This window comes from Dendrobates tinctorius, unplaced genomic scaffold (assembly GCF_039654945.1).
Source record: "Dendrobates tinctorius isolate UK_male_01 unplaced genomic scaffold, ASM3965494v1 ptg000007l, whole genome shotgun sequence".
NCBI classification, from domain to species: domain Eukaryota; kingdom Metazoa; phylum Chordata; class Amphibia; order Anura; family Dendrobatidae; genus Dendrobates; species Dendrobates tinctorius.
The window spans coordinates 26,214,042-26,232,004 of record NW_027361675.1 but is presented as its reverse complement, the minus strand read 5'-3'; positions in this window follow the sequence as shown (position 1 = coordinate 26,232,004).

The window sequence follows — 17,963 nt, the reverse complement described above, 5'->3', positions numbered from 1 at the left end:
GGGCTGCGGGAACTGGCACTGAAGGCTGGATCCGTAGTGCCAATGGGACATGGACCCCCCGTAGGACTGTGGGTTTCGGTAACTGCGGCCAGCTTGCGGCCTGGCTACTTTGCTTTGGATGGGTACCTTCTGCTACCCACCCGGGTTCCAGCACTGTCAGCTGGTCCTCGCCAGAGCCTTTGGCCTAGGTGCCTCCATCTCGGTATCCGAGGTCCAGCACTGTCAGCTGGTCCTTGGTAGTGCTTTTTAGTACAGGTACCTTCTGCTTAGTAACCGTGGTCCAGCACCGTCAGTTGGTCCTCGGTAGTGCCATTGGCTCTTGTTCCTTCTGCTACCCATCCGGGTGCCAGCACTGTCAGCTGGTTCTCGCCAGAGCCTTTGGCCTAGGTGCCTCCATCTCGGTATCCAAAGGCCAGCACCGTCAGCTGGTCCTTGGTAGTGCTTTTTAGCACAGGTACCTTCTGCTTAGTAACCGTGGTCCAGCACCGTCAGTTGGTCCTCGGTAGTGCCATTGGCTCTTGTTCCTTCTGCTACCCATCCGGGTGCCAGCACTGTCAGCTGGTTCTCGCCAGAGCCTTTGGCCTAGGTGCCTCCATCTCGGTATCCGAGGTCCAGCACCGTCAGCTGGTCCTTGGTAGTGCTTTTTAGCACAGGTACCTTCTGCTTAGTAACCGTGGTCCAGCACCGTCAGTTGGTCCTCGGTAGTGCCATTGGCTCTTGTTCCTTCTGCTACCCATCCGGGTTCCAGCACTGTCTGCTGGTTCTCGCCAGAGCCTTTGGCCTAGGTGCCTCCATCTCGGTATCCGAGGTCCAGCAACGTCAGCTGGTCCTTGGTAGTGGTTTCTAGCACAGGTACCTCCTGCATAGTAACCGGGGTCCAGCACCGTCAGCTGTTCCTCAGTAGTGCCATTGGCTATTGTTCCTTCTGCTGCCACTACAGGTTCCAGTACTGTCAGCTGGTTCTCGCCAGTTTCTCAGCCTTCTTGTACCTTCTGCTACATTTCCAAGATCAAGCTTTTTGAAATTGTCTTTGTTAATCCTTATTGATCTCCATGACGACAACCCTGATGACGACGACCCTGAAGACCACACCAAAGAAGACCAGAAATATGACCCTAAATAATAAGACCAAGAGGACAAAGAACATGAAGACAACCACCAAGATACAGAACAAAAGACAGAAGAACAAGAAGCAGAAGAAGCAAAAGCAGAAGAACAGAAAGCAGAAGAACATTAAGCATAAGACTAAAAATCAGCATAGAAGAAATCAAAATTATAAGCAGAAGAAGACTAAGCAGTAAATGGGGGTGAGTCCGTTCCTCCTCGTGGTGCCCCTGGAAAATGCCTGCTGCTGCAGGCCAAACTGAACGTGGACAACTCCTGTTGTAAATCTTTTGTGACAGGCAGAACGTAAGGTGTAATCTTATAACTTTTATAGATAAGTACTACAGGAATGCCTGTCACCATAAGAAAATGAAGAAAAAGAAGAATAGGCAGAAGATGAAGAAATAGCATATGAAAATTAATAATAGCTGAATAAGAAGAATATGAAGAATGGAAAAAAAAATTAATGGGAAGAAGGTGAAGAAGAAGAAGATGAATAAGGTGAAGAAAAAGTTGATGAAAAAAATGCTACTGCTGCGGATCATGAAGGAGAAAGTGTGGGAGAAGTACAAAAGAAGGTGAAGAGCATGGAAGTTGTGAAACATACATATCTGACTAAATATAAAGAAGTTAACATAGTCAATATCTTTTTAACTCCGAACGTCTTGAAAAAAAAATTGGAATTAATGCTATGCCATGTGATTTGAATAAACCACTATGCCTTTAATGTCTCCTCCACCTCCCACAATACATTCTACATGATTCTTATTTGTTTTCAATTATGTAGAATTAGCCAACAAGGAAATAAAGGGCTTTTTTAAATTCCGATACCAGAAGTCCCATTGACTTGAATGGGACTTCCGGTATCGGAATCGGCGATACCCGATATTTTTTTCGTATCGGGCGATACCATCCGATACGATATTTTGGGGTATCGAACGGTATCGCTCAACACTATTAATTAATCATTGTTGTTGTGGTTTATTTTGCTCCTAAATTTATATCCCAAGTTTTCATCTACTGCCAAGAATAGTAGGGGCGCAACAAAATAGTTTCACCTAGGGCGCCGTAATCTCTCGGGCCGGCCCTGCTACTTCGGGGACTCCTTCTACCTAGTCCCGGCTCACTATCGTTGCTGTTGTGCCCCCAAGTCTTGTGTGGGAATAAAGTGGCCACTACTTCTATTCCTCCTGTGTCTGCTGCAGGACCATTAGTATCCATACAACCTCAGGGATCGGGCCCCGGCCTTGCGCTTAGAACTTGGGAAGGGTTCTCCTCTAACCATGGTCCTTGTTCTCTTATTCTCCTGATGTTCCGTACTAATCCCTTCCTTCTTATGGAGAATCAGGTTTTCTAAAATGCCTCTTTCCTGTGCCAGCAGACCCAGGTCACTGAGGTCTGCTGCAGCACTTCCATCAATCCATCCCTCTCCTGGGGATCTCTCAAAACTCTCTCCCTCTATCAGACTGACTGACTCCTAACTCTTCCCGCTCTTTAAGTGCAAACCCAGCTCCACCCATCTCCCAGCACGTTTCGTGTTCCAAGCAGGGAGCCACCAAGGGGTGCTATGCTACACTCCAAGCAGGGAGCCGCCGGAGGTGCTTTGCTACACTACTTTGTGGTGTGGGGTGCAGGTGTTGGAGTGTGGTCAGGTGTCTCCACCTTACCTGGATGGTGGGGTACCACACCTCAGGAGGAGGTGCAGTACCTCTGTGGCGACTGAACCCTCAGGGGCACCATATATATATATATATATATATATATATACCTCATATACAGTTGTGTCCAAAAGTTTACATAACCCAGCAGAATTCTTGGCCTTTTTTCATAGAATATTAATGATAACACCAAACCTTTTTCTCCACTCACGGTTAGTGGTTGGGTGAAGCCATTTATTGGCAAACTACTGTGTTTTCTCTTTTTAAATCATAATGACAACCTAAAACATCCAAATGACCCTGATCAAAAGTTCAGATACCCTAGTGATTTTGGCCTGATAACATGCACAGAAGTTGACACAAATGGGTTTGAATGGCAACTAAAGGTAACATCCTCACCCGTGACCTGATTGCTTGTAATCAGCGTGTGTACATAAAAACTGAGTGAGTTTCTGGGATGCAGACAGACTCTTGCATCTTTCATCCAGCCACTGACATTTCTGGACTGTGAGTCATGTATATTGAGAGCATTTCTAAAGGGTCCCTATAACCAATCTGTGGCTACTCTTTGTATTTAATAAAAGAGTGGGCAGCTCCAGATCAGTGATTTTCCTAAATATTAGTTATTAAAAAACTGTGCAGAACATTCCCTAATGTTTCCCGAAAAGGACAAGTAAAGACCTCTGCTGCCACTCTCTCAATCAATGTGCAAGGTCTTGCTCTTTGCTTTTAGAAATTGCTGCCACATTGTTTACCAAGCAGTGACCAAATGGTAACGTCCTTAGAGCAGTCATCTTTCCTAAACAACTTGACAGAAAGCACCCAAAAGTTACACCATTCTCACAGCTCACAACCAAGAAGTTTATTAACCCTTCAGGTGCTTCACAGGAATTAATATAATATGGAATATTTGATAACATTACATCGTCATATTGAATATGGTGTCTTTAGTGTTGAGAGCAAGTGCTCGCTCCTCGAATTTGCATTGGTGTGCTCCGGTATCCAACAAGTATCGAAAGTGCTCAAGCGACCCCGATGCAAACTTGAGTAGCGAGCACTTGCGCGCAACACTAGTAGTCATATCGTCATCATTTATTTCTTTTAACTTTTGAAAAAAAAACAACGCTAACCTTAGCCCAACTCTAACCCTAGCCCAACCCTAACCCAAAGCTCCACTCCTACCTCAACCCTAGTCGAACTCTGACCTCAACCCTAACGGCAAAGAATGAAAGAAATAAAAATTATAAAATAAAAAAATTGTAATCTGACTAAGCGGATGACATACTAATTATTGGCTTTTGAGCAATGTGATTTGGTCTTTCACAGTGATCAAAATTAACCAGTAGGAAAAATTCAGGTGCACGCCTGCAGATCTTGGTGGACGCACTGTGCCTTTTTTTTTCAGGAAGAGGAAGGGTCTGACAGCCGTGGGATGGAGCTAGAGGTACTGGAGGATGGCGGAGGTACCAAGTATTGCCTTGGGGACCTAATTTCCTAATTTCTCTTTACTCTGCCATGTATATCATGTCAGAAGAGCGAGAAATGTTTTTGATAGCTGGCACACTTTTTTTTTTACATGATTGGGGACAGGAAAAACCATCCCGGATCATGCTCTCCGGGGTCTCGCTGCCCCTGTTAGCTGAAACCCTAGAGATTTTCCGATGCTGGGGGGCACTGTACCATATTCCCCATTACCATTTTAAAAAGGCAATGAGGGAATAAGGCGCCTTAATAGCTGTCATTTTATTGCGCATCGGCAGTCGTTAAGGGGTTAAAGACAATGCATCAGCTATATTTACAGTGGGGAAAATAAGTATTTGACACACTGCCGATTTTGCAAGTCTACCCACTTTCAAAGAATGGAGAGGTCTGTAATTTTTATTGTAGGTACACTTCAACTGTTAAAGACATAATGTTAAAAAAATACAGAAAATCACATTGTATGATTTTTACATACCATAATTAATTTGCATTTTATTGCATGAAATAAGTATTTGATACAATAGAAAAACAGCTTAATATTTGACACAGAAGCCTTTGTTTGCGATTACAGAGGTCAGATGTCTCCTGTAGTTCTTGAGCAAGTTTGCCCACACTGCAGCAGGGATTTTGGCCCACTCTTCCTTACAGACCTTGTCCATATCTTTCAGCTTTCGGGGCTGGGTAACATTGAGTTTCAGCTCCCTCCAAAGATCTTCCATTGGGTTCAGGTCTGAAGACTGGCTAGGCCACTCCAGGATTTTGAAATGCTTCTTATGGAGTCACTCCTTAGTTGCCCTGGCTGTGTGTTTCAGAACATTATCATGCTGGAAGTCCCAATCACGTCACAATGCTGTTACTGAAGGAAGGAGGTTTTTGGCCAAAATATCGCGTTACATGACCTCATCCATCATCCCTTCAATAAGGTGCAGCTGCTCTATTTCCTTTACAGAAAAGCACTTCCAAAGTATGATGTTTCCCTCACCATGCATCACTGTTGAGACGGTGTTCTTGGGGATGTACTCATCCTTTTTCTTCCTCTAAACATGGCGAGTGGTGTTGATACCAAAAAGTTCTATTTAGGAATCTTCTGACCACATGACCTTCTCCCATACCTCCTCTGGATTATCCAAATGGTCATAGTCTAATTTGAAACGGGCCTGGAAATGTGCTGGCATGAACAGGGAGACCTTGCGTTCCCTGCAGAATTTTAATCCATGACAGTGAAGTGTGTTACTAACGGTAATGTTTGAGACTGTGGTCCCAGCTCTCTTCAGATCATTGACCAGGACCTCCCATTTAATTCTGGACTGATTCCTGACCTTTCTCAGAATCATCCTTACCCCACGAGGCAAGATCTTGCATGAAGCCCCAGACCCCAGAAGATTGACAGTCATCTTGCGTTTCTTCCATTTTCTAATAATTGCGCCAACAGTTGTTGCCTTCTCACCAAGCTGTTTGCCTATTGTCCTGTAGTCCATCCCAACCTTGTGCAGGTCTATAATTTTGTCCCTGATGTCTTTAGAAAGCTCTTTGGTCTTGGCTATGGTGGAGAGGTTGGAGTGTGATTGAGGCTATGTACCCACATATGCAGAAAATTCCTGACTAAAAACCGGACTCCTTCCCAGGAAACGCGCATTTTTTTCCCCGTGCATTTTTTATGCTTTTTTTTCCGGAGCATCCCCAGTCTCATAGAATATAGTTAGAAATGCGGATTTTTCTGCGAAATTAATGAGCATGCTGCGTTTTTTACCGCGATGTGTTTTTTTGTGGGAAAAAACGCATCAATATGCACAAAAAGTGCGGAATTCATTAAAATGAATGGGATGCTTCTTGTAAGCGTTTTTTAAGCCTTTTTGCCGGTAAAAACGCTTAAAAAAAGCAAAAAACCGCTTATGTGGGTACACAGCCTGAGTGTGTGGACAGGTGTCTTTTATACAGTTAACGAGTTCAAACAATTAATACAGGTAATGAGTGCAGCTTAAGAGGACTTCTTAAAGGAAAACTAACAGGTCTGTGAGAGACAGAATTCTTGCTGGTTGGAAGGAAGGTGATCAAATACTTATTCCATGAAATAAAATGCAATTTACTTATTTAAAAACCATACAATGTGATTTTCTGTTTTGATTTGTAGATTCTTTCTCTCACAGTTGCAGTGTACCTACAATAAAGATTACAGATCTCTCCATTCTTTGTAGGTGGGGGAACGTGCAAAATTGGCAGTGTATTAAATACTCCACTGAATATTTTTACGTAATACAACCAAATACTAAAATATATCCTCCCTTCTAATCTGTTTGCCTCTTCTGTGCAAGAATATCAGAGAAAGGCTGGAGTCACACACAACGTAGAAAAATGCAGACCGTATTGTACTGCCGTAATACGCATAAATAGTCCATAAATAGTGCTACGTATGTCATCCGTTGTCAGGGTGTGGCCGCGTATTTTTCTCATGTAAGCATCCGTATGTAATCCGTATGGCATCCTGTTACACCCGGTCCCCGTCCTGGCGCTGCGCCCAGGTCTGCCGCTGTTACACCTAGCCCCCGTCCTGGCGCTGCGTCCAGGCCTGCCGCTGCTCTCCGTTCTGGGCACTCACCTCGAGCCTCTCATGCTGCTGCTCAGCGTTCTGTCCTCCCTCCTGCCTCCTCCTCCTGGCATCCTGTGAGGAGATCTGTAGCTAAGGCTATTAGGACACGCCCACCCGCTCTCTTGCCTTCTTAAAGGGGCGGCGTGCATTATTCAAAAAATGCAATCAACCAATGGCAGCGCACTGGCTGCTATTTCTGGCCTCTCCTCCATAGGGAGAGCGCCGGAGCAACGAGTATCTATCATTGCTACATCCGGTTCTCATGCTAACCTGTCTGCGCTGCATCTGCAGTCTCTGTGCATTGTCTAATGCTCTCTGTTTCCACAGCATATCAGTATCCTGTGTTACCTGGTTATATCAGCAACCATCTTGGCCTAAGCCATCCCGTTCCGCCTACAGCCATCCGAGTCCAAGGACTGTGTGAAGGTCACTGGAACCGACTCCTTACCAACTAACCGGATCCAGGACCCAGCGCATTACGGACTCTGCTGTAACTTTTGTTATCCCTTTTGGTCCCGCTGGGACAGCTGCCACGTGTTCGGGGTCTAACTGGAGGTAGCACCTGTGTCCTCCGGGTATTCCATTCTGGCCCTACCTGAGGGGCTTTACTACGGGTGCCCGGGGCTCACTAGTCACTCCCCCTTCGGAGCCCCCCAGACCTTGGTCCCGAGGTTCCACTTAAAAAATAAAAACACATGTGAACTTCACCATCTCTGTCTCCGCTTCCATTCATTACAGATTGCTCCGGCCATGGTATCCGCTGGACCCCAGTGGCCTCCGATGTTGGAGTTGTGCCAAGAGGTGACCCGTTTAAGAGATCAACAGGATAAGATCACGACGTATCTAAGTAACCTGTCCACCCGCATGGATTCTCTGCAGAACCCGGCTGCTCCTGATTCACCTAGCAACATCCAGGTACCTGCTGTCATGACAAGCAAGGGCCCCCCGCCTGGCGGCTCCTACCCGCTTCCATGGTGATCCCACTCAGTGTCGGGGTTTTCTCAATCAGTGTACCCTACACTTTGAAATCTTGGGGCATATGTTTGCTTCTGACCGTGCCAAAGTGGGCTTCATTATGTCACCTCGAGCAGGAGAGGCTCTCGCCTGGCTGAATCCGTTATGGGAGAGAGGAGACCCGCTGGTTAATGATCTTCAATCTTTGCTAGAAACTTTTCGCAGAACCTTTGATGAACCTGGCCGGGTCACGTCGACCGCTTCTGCCCTGCTTCGCTTACGCCAAGGAACCCTCACGGTGGCTCAGTATGCTGTTCAGTTCCGCACCCTCTCGTATGAGTTATCCTGGAACAATGAGGCCTTGCTGGCTACCTTCTGGGAGGGCCTATCTGGAAAAATTAAGGATGAGCTGGCGGGACGGGACAGGCCTACCATCTTGGATGACCTGATTTCCTTGGCGACCCGGATTGACCTGCGTTTTCAGGAGCGTTCCATGGAGATTAAGTGTGACAGGAGGTCCTACCACCTGGACTCTAATTCTTCGAAGACGTCTACCTCATCCTCTTCTCCCGAAGCTATGGAGGTAGATCGAGTAAGTCTGGTCAGCCGCCGCCAGGAGGCGCGTCCCAATACCGCAAGCTGTCTGTACTGTGGTAGTTCCGAACACCTGATCCGCTCATGTCCAAAGAAGTCGGAAAACTCCTGTGCCCAGGCTCGGTAGGAGAGGCCACCCTAGGTAGAGAATGTTCCCCTCCTTCGTTGCAGATCTCAGTCTCCGTGACCTGCGGAGCAATAAAATTTTCTGGACTCTGTCTGTTGGACTCCGGAGCCGCCGGAAGCTTTATCCTGCAGACGCTTGTGGATCGCTACTACTTACCAGTTCAGGCTCTTCCCAACCCGTTGCGGGTAACCGCTGTCGATGGCCATCCTCTGACCGAACCCGTCCAGTTCCTGACTGAGCCAGTGGAACTCCGGGTAGGTCTTATGCATTCTGAAAGAATCCGTTTTTATGTGTACCCTGGTTTGTCTCACCCCTTGCTTCTAGGTTTGCCTTGGTTTCAGAAACATGAACCAGTCCTTAATTGGAGAACTGGCGAAATTCTACGTTGGGGAGATTCCTGCTTGGACCTTTGTTTAACCCGGATTGAACCAGCTTCACCCCCGGTCCAACCTGCTACCCTGCCTGGATTACCATCCGCTTACTGGTCCTTCTCAGATGTCTTCGGGAAAAAGGAGGCTGAAAAACTTCCTCCCCACAGGTCGTATGACTGTCCAATAGACCTTCTTCCTGGAACATTTCCTCCCCGTGGGAGAGTTTACCCTCTTTCCCAGGCAGAGACTCAGGCTATGTCGGACTACATCCAGGAGAATTTGGCCAGAGGGTTTATCCGAAAATCATCGTCACCGGCAGGAGCAGGCTTCTTCTTCGTGAAGAAAAAGGACGGATCCCTGCGGCCCTGTATTGACTACCGAGGACTGAACCAGATCACGGTAAAAAACAGGTACCCTTTGCCTCTAATTTCAGAACTGTTTGACTGTCTCCAAGGGGCCAGGATCTTCACCAAGCTGGATCTCAGAGGGGCTTACAATTTGATCCGAATCAGAGATGGAGACTAATGGAAAACAGCCTCCAACACCCGTGATGGCCACTACGAGTACCTGGCAATGCCGTTTGGTCTAAGCAATGCTCCCGCTGTTTTCCAAGAGTTCGTCAATGACATTTTCAGGGATCTGCTTTACACCTGTGTTGTTGTCTACCTAGATGACATTCTGATTTTTTCTACTGACTTGGTCTCGCATCGCAGACAAGTGCGCCTGGTCTTACAGAGGCTCAGGGAGAACAGACTGTACGCCAAGTTTACAAAGTGCGTCTTTGAACAATTCTCTTTGCCTTTCCTCGGTTACATTGTTTCCTCCACAGGATTAAAAATGGATCCAGAGAAGTTATCGGCTGTACTCAAGTGGCCTCGTCTGTCTGGGTTGAAGGCCATACAGCGATTCCTGGGCTTCATCAACTACTACAGGCAATTCATTCCTAACTTCTCCACCTGAGTAGCGCCCATCTCAGCTCTAACCCGGAAAGGTACAAATCCGAAGGATTGGCCTCCTGAGGCTGAGGAGGCCTTTGTTTCTCTCAAAAAGGCCTTTGCTGTCGCACCTGTTCTTCATCGTCCTAACTCCAATGAACAATTTTTTCTTGAGGTCGATGTCTCTTCAGTAGGTGCAGGAGCTGTACTAACCCAGAAATCGTCCTCCGGGCGAATGCATTCCTGTGTTTTTTTTTCCAAGGTTTTTTCTTCCGCAGAGAGGAATTATTCTGTTGGAGATCGGGAATTGTTGGCTATCAAATTGGCTCTGCAGGAGTGGAGGCATCTTCTAGAAGGAGCTCTTCATCAGGTAGTCATATACACCGATAACAAAAACCTTGCTTACCTCCAAACTGCACAAAGGCTGAATCCTCGTCAAGCCCGCTGGGCTTTGTTTTTTGCTCGTTTTAACTTTGCTCTTCATTTTCGCCCAGCTGACAAAAATGTCAAAGCAGACGCACTTTCCAGAGCCTTTCTACCTCCTGATCAAGAAGAAGAACCGCAGCACATCACTGAACCCTCAAGGTTAGTTGTGGTCGCTTCTACTGATCTTGCCCGGCTGCCTCCCAGGAAGACCTTCATGTCAGCTTCTGAGCGTACTTGTGTCCTTCGGTGGCATCACTCGTCTAAGTTGGCTGGTCACGCCGGCCAGAGAAAGACTCTGCAACTCATCTCCCGGTACTACTGGTGGCCTGCCATGGCCAAGGACATTCTGGAGTACGTCACAGCCTGTCCTTCCTGTGCTCGTAACAAGACGGCCAAGCATCTACCCGCAGGTAGGCTTCAGCCTCTTCCAATTCCGTCTGCCCCCTGGCAACATATCACGATGGACTTCATCACAGATCTCCCGATCTCATCTGGCTGTTCTGTGGTGTGGGTAGTGGTGGATCGCTTCTCTAAAATGGCTCACTTTGTTCCACTACCCAGTCTTCCAACTACTCCTGAGTTGGCGGACCTGTTCTTCCGGCACATCTTCCATCTCCATGGTTTCCCTCTCCACATCGTGTCCGACAGAGGAGTCCAGTTCACCTCAAGATTCTGGAGAGCAGTTTGTAAATTGGTAAGAATTGAACTGGATTTTTCCTCAGCGTACCATCCCCAGTCCAATGGACAAGTGGAGAGGACAAATCAAATCCTGGCTGGATTCCTGCGTCACTTTGTCAAGGCCCATCATGACGACTGGGTAGACTTACTTTCCTGGGCCGAATTTTCTTACAATAATCAAGTAAGTGAATCTTCTGGAAAGTCTCCCTATCAGATTGTCTTCGGATTGCAACCCGGAATACCTCTTCCCATCTCCGGATCATCTGGCGTTCCAGCTGCCGATACTTTCTCCGGAGATTTTTCTAAGGTCTGGAGGGATACCAAAACTGCTCTGGAGAAAGCCTCCCAGCGTATGAAAAGGCATGCGGACAAGAGACGTTTGGATGCGCCTATCTTTCGTACCGGAGACAAGGTATGGCTCTCTTCTAAGTACATCCGGTTAAAGATGCCATCCTACAAATTGGGTTCCCGGTTCATCGGACCTTTTGAGATCTTGAGACAGATCAATCCAGTCTCGTACAAGCTGAAGTTGCCCACTTCCCTACGTGTGCCTAACTCCTTTTATGTTTCTCTCCTCAAACCAGTAGTTTTGAGTCCCTTCTTTAAGGATCCGGGAACCACTCCTGACCCTGTCTCGGAGGATGATGTTTTTGAGGTAAAACATATCCAGGCCGTAAAAAAAGTAAGGGGTAAGACCTACTACCTGGTGGACTGGAAGGGTTTTGGTCCTGAGGAGAGATCTTGGGAGCCTAGGGAGAGCATCCAGGCTCCTCTTCTTCTTAAACGGTTCTACGCAGGCTTGAAGAAGAGGGGGTGTAAAGAGGAGGATACTGTTACACCCGGTCCCCGTCCTGGCGCTGCGCCCAGGTCTGCCGCTGTTACACCTGGCCCCCGTCCTGGCGCTGCGTCCAGGCCTGCCGCTGCTCTCCGCTCTGGGCACTCACCTCGTGCCTCTCATGCTGCTGCTCAGCATTCTGTCCTCCCTCCTGTCTCCTCCTCCTGGCGTCCTGTGAGGAGATCTGTAGCTAAGGCTATTAGGGGATGCCGGCCCGCTCTCTTGCCTTCTTAAAGGGGCGGCGTGCATTATTCAAAAATGCAATCAACCAATGAGCACACTGGCTGCTATTTCTGGCCTCTCCTCCATAGGGAGAGCGCCGGAGCAACGAGTATCTATCATTGCTACATCCGGTTCTCATGCTAACCTGTCTTCGCTGCATCTGCAGTCTCTGTGCATTGTCTAATGCTCTCTGTTTCCACAGCATATCAGTATCCTGTGTTACCTGGTTATATCAGCAACCATCTGGGTCTAAGCAATCCCGTTCCGCCTACAGCCATCTGAGTCCAAGGACTGTGTGAAGGTCACTGGAACCGACTCCTTACCAACTAACCGGATCCAGGACCCAGCGCATTACGGACTCTGCTGTAACTTTTGTTATCCCTTTTGGTCCCGCTGGGACAGCTGCCACGTGTTCGAGGTCTAACTGGAGGTAGCACCTGTGTCCTCTGGGTATTCCATTCTGGCCCTACCTGAGGGGCTTTACTACGGGTGCCCGGGGCTCACTAGTCACGCCCCCTTCGGAGCCCCCCGGACCGTGGTCCTGAGGTTGCACTTAAAAAATAAAAACGAATGTGAACTTCACCATCTCTGCCTCCGCTTCCATTCGTTACACATCCATATAGCGTTTTTTTCTCGCAACCTTGCAAAATGGACATTTAACGGTTTTGAGGCCTGCACATAATTTAAATCATCAGCACCAACCCTATTTATTGCCTCAACATCAGGTGGCAGCCTCCAATCTGCCCATTTTGGTGCTCTGCTTGTGTTGGGTGTCTTGGTGGTTGTTAGCAAATATGTCTGACACACTTCAGTTCACCCCAACTGACCATGTTCTGTTCAACTGGGTTTTGTCCCGGCGCTTTGGCCAGCCATACCCAGTGATTGTGGACCCGAGGAGGAGACGAATGTGGGTGCATCCGCATTTGAGAAAACGCCTCAATAAAGGCCTTTTTCACAGGCTTTATGCAGCTATGAGGACACATCCTGACAAGTTTTTCCTCTATTGTCGGATGACCGTTTCTACCTTTGATGTTTTGTTGGAGACAGTGCGCCCAGGGATCACCATCCAAGACACTCGGATGCGCAAATGTATCTCTGCGGAGGAGCGCCTTCTCCTTACGTTACGGTATGTATTTCTCAGTTACAGAATGTATGTAGATGATTATTTTCTCAAATAATTCTCTTACTCAGTAACCCCTTTTAGGCCAAGAAACATTAGGTATTGGTACCAAATATATGCTCTCATTGTTAGAACACTTTGATGTGTTATTCCACATTACATAGCCGTGGGACATGTGTATATATATTGTTCGCCTAGCTTCTTACACACTGTTCTGGTGTTCTATATGTAATGTGTACATCCTTGAGCATGTATTTTAATTTATATATTTTCTACATTTGTTTAACTGTAGGTTCCTCTCAACTGGCATTTCTTATGCAGCACTCCATCTGGAGTTTTTGATTGGGCGATCGACTATATCCGGCATCGTTCGTGCTACATGTTCGGAAATCTGGTCCAGAGTTCATCATCTGGTCATGCCAGAGTCCAAGATGGGAGACTGGTTGAGGATTGCCAGGGGATTTGAGTTGCACTGACAATTCCCCAATTGTATTGGAGCCCTGAATGGGAAGCATATCCGTGTGCGTAAGCCGCCGAACTCAGGGTCCCAATTCTATAATTATAAACAATATTTTTCTGTAGTTTTGTGGTCTCTGGTTGACAGTAAATACAGGTTTATAATTGTAGACATTGGGGCTTATGGAAGAACTGGAGACTCTCGAGTCTTCAATTCTTCCATTATGGGTCGGCAGCTGCGCAATAACCTGTTGGACCTACCACCACCACATCAGCTGCCAGGCTCAAATCAAGAAGCAGTGCCTTATGTCCTAGTGGGGGATGAAGCCTTCCAATTGACCAGGCATGTCATGAGGCCATACCCGCGCAGAAACCTTCACCACCGGCGCAGGATTTGTAATTTGCGCCTTTCACGTGCCCAAAGACTGGTGGAGTGCGCCTACGGCATTCTTTGTGCCAAATGGCGTGTCCTCCAGTCTGTCATTCAGCTGAGTGAAGCCAACGTCAATGAGGTCATCAAAGCTTGTTTGGTCCTCCATAACTTCACTAGACTGCATGATTGCTCCTCATCTGATGTGACTGAAGGTGTGGTTGACAATGGGGATAGGCCTAGGCTACATGTGCTCCCTTTACGGCGTCCTCTCTCAGGACTCAAAGTACGTGATGTGTTCACCCAGTATTTTGTTTCACCTCATGGTTCTACTACCTGGCAAGATAAGGCTGTATCTATGTTGTGATGTTCTTACGTGTGTGTATATAATTTTTTTTTTGGGTGTGCTATGATTTGAGTTGTCTGTTTATATGTGATAAAGTTGACTTACTTAATCGAATGCCTAAATAATTCATGAAGAAGGCCAAAGATGCATTTTCAAATGTTTTATAAATGCAAAATATAGCTTAGAATACGGTTTACCATATTGTTTTCATATGGGAGATATTGACCAGGCCATTTAGCCTTTTCTGTATATACCATTTGCATTTTTTGACACACAAATAGGTAACAAGAAATGATAAATACTAACAAAAACAAAAAATAAAACAATTATGTATTTTACAACTGCTGGTAGCTTGGCAGAGGTGATGGCGGGAGGCCTTCTTCTCTTTGTTGGGGTGTCCAGCTTGAACATTACCCTGTTGGGGTGGATGATCTTGGCCCTGTGGGAATATGTGGCCATGTTCCTGCAGCTGCGCACCAAAGAGACCATAAGGATACTGTTGATTATAATCCTGTGGCTGATTGTAGCCACGTCCATCATACCCCCAATATGACCATGTCGTCCAAACCCAGGTTGGGGCCAGCCTCCAACACCAGGTCTGTACAAGTGGCCATATTGGGCAGGTTGGTTATAGGCTGCCATTTGGCCATGTTGTTGTAAAGGTTGGCTTGGGGGGGAATGGGTGGAGGTGTAGGCATACGTGCAGGCGGACACTCAGATCCTAATTGAGCATGCACAGCTGGTTGTCGGACAAGGCGGAGACGGTTACGGGTTGAGAGCTGCCACCTCTCAAGATACTCAAACAACTCATATGGGTCATTGGGGTGTGTGCATGCATCAATTAGGATCTGACTGGATCATCGCACACGTAGCCTCACCTCATGGGGTAGGGTGACGGAGGTACCGGGCCAGGCTTCGGGAATATGCCTCTTCACCCTCATCCTGGGCAGCCCTGGACAGGTAATTTAGGACATCTGTGTCTGCATGCCTCCGGGTATCAGAGGCAGTGTTGTCCCTTCTCCGTCTCCCACGGCAGCCTACGGCTTCAGGCTGGGGAGACCCCTCAACATGGCCAGTAGGGCTGCTGCTGTTGCCAGGGTCTTCTAAGTTGCTGGCTGCTGTTGGCTCTGCTGGGTCTGGACCAGGTCCAGAACCTGATGCGGGTCCTGATGCTGGTGGAGCTTGAGGGTTGCAAAAGCTCTGGTCAGAAGATGGGCCAGCCACCTCTTCACATCCCCCGTCTGGGTCTATAATGGGCTCAGTATCCGACCCTGTCTCCCTCTCTGTGAGGTTGGACTGAGTTCTGTTAGGAAATGTACAAAAAACAAAATGTAGCTCTGACCCTAAAAAGCATATGTGTCATGTGGTGTGATGTCTGTACTTACGGTCTGAGATCCATACTGGGTGCCAAAAATACCAAGCGGTCAAAATAGATGTATTTCCGCTTAGTCGGTGCTGCTGCCCCACTCCTGGCCCTCTGCTGTCTTTCTCGCCGGTACTGGTCGGGAATGCTGCGCCAGCGTCTCATCACATCCTCACCTGCAATGTGAAGTGAAAAGGGACTGTAACCTTTGGGAATTGTGCCAAACAATATTCCTAACATTTCACATAGTCACATGGCCTAGTAGGGGGTGGTTTTTAGATAAATTTGTCTTTAGCAAACAGGGATACCTACATACACAGTATAGGATTGTAGCGGCTACATTTAAAAAAGCTCACTTATGGCCTTTAAGCTGATTGGTAAAATTACAATTACTTACGAATGTGTTGTTGCTCCTCATGTGGCCGTTGGGCATAGTCTGGGAACATGTGCACACAGATGCGCCTCCATGCCGCCTCTTTGCGGCTACGGTCAGAATAATGGGCATCCAGTTGGTCCCAAAGTTTGGGCCTTTCCTAGACCAATACAATTAGGAGCTCCACATTAATGTGGCCAGACATGACGCTGCTGTACTCCGTGGAGGCGTACTTCCTGGATGTCTGGAGCGCTTTTTGAGCTAATTTGAATGTCTAAGCTTCCTGATGATGGATTGGCCCATTTCCTGGCACCAGGAGAAGTCTTGCGTATTTCTCGCAAGTCACACATGTGGTCCGTGTGTAATGCGTATTTTTAGCGCACCCATAGACTTGCATTGGCGTACTACGGTCGTAATACGCTGACAATCGCAGCATGCTGCGATTGGCACGGACCATATAAAATACGAAAAATACGGCTGATGGGAGCTGCCTCATAGAGAATCATTGGACCGTGTGCAATGCGTTTTTTTAACGCCTCTCACTCGTCCGTATTCCTCTCTAGTGTGACGCCGGCCAAACTATCATGCCTGAGCTGCTGCTCGGCAATTCAGAAATTTGCTTTCCTGCACCACAATGAAAAGGAAACCTGGTCTCTGGAGATAATTCATAAACTTCCAATGAAAACATAACTAGTAAACCTGCTGCCATGTAGTTCTCCATATTCATGAGCTCTGTATAACCCCACTCCCACCAATGATTGACAGCTTTTTGCCATGCACAATGTATAAGGAAAGCTGCCAATGAGTAATGTTGGAGGTGCTATACAGAGCTCAGCAAAATTATAGATTTCTAGCAGCTAAAACAGTAATTTTATCAAAACAGCAACAATCAGCCCAGTAAGTAATACTGTGCTGGAATCAGGGTCCCTGCCCCTACATCAGGCTGCTTTCAGATGGGATAGCAAGGTCCTGTTGACAGATTCCTTTTAAAAGTATCAACAACAGAGAACGCTCAGATTTTTTTTTATCTACTGGATAACATTGTCCAAATATGTTTTATCCTTTGACTTCCATAGAAGAATGCTGTGGTCTTGCTTTCTGACAAATGTAGAGATCACTGAACAGGAAGGATGAATAGGTGAGCTGTGGCCATCACAAAACACAAATAGTGTGATCTTGTCTTATCTATATGTAGATGTTGCAGTTTGTTTTAATCCTGTCTATAATGATAATGGGATGACTACTGAAAAGTGATTGCCACAGAACAGAAGTGCCAGCCTATTATGAGCCTTTAGTGAAAAAACATTACCTTTTTTAATGAATATTATGTGTAATATAAAACTTAATTTAAACCTAAAGTTATTTTCAGACTATACCATTAATGAGTAACCTACACAGGGAAAGTATGCAAAGTTCATACTGATGTTTTCCTGGTTGAACTTGGATTCTCTGGCCAGATTCTGTTCAACAATCCAGTACATTCCTAATAAACCTATTGCGCAAACACAAGCAGATCTTTCCTATGAGAAACAATCTTTTCACTGTTGGATTTTCAGAAGATTAATATAAATTTCAGATATGTTTAAACACATTACAGAGATAAGTCCTCTGTTGACCTGATAACATGAGTGGAAAACTTCCCCATTGAAGTGGCACTACAGCCTGTTAACCTTGTTTTTTCACCTGACCGCACACTATTTTGCTTGGCCGATTCTTCTCTACTTTCACTAAAATCCATTTCCTTTTGCTTCCTGACTCCTGGTTTCTTCATATGATTATATGAGCGTCACATCTCCACCCAACAACTTACTTAACTGCATCTCTTACTGGTGGTAGCAGATTATGTTATTTACCTATATACTGTACAAAACAATATAACCCCTTAAGATTGGCACTAATCTCTTCATGTCACCATTCATCCATTCTAACCAATAGTAACTTATTGTCACTAGTGATGAGCGA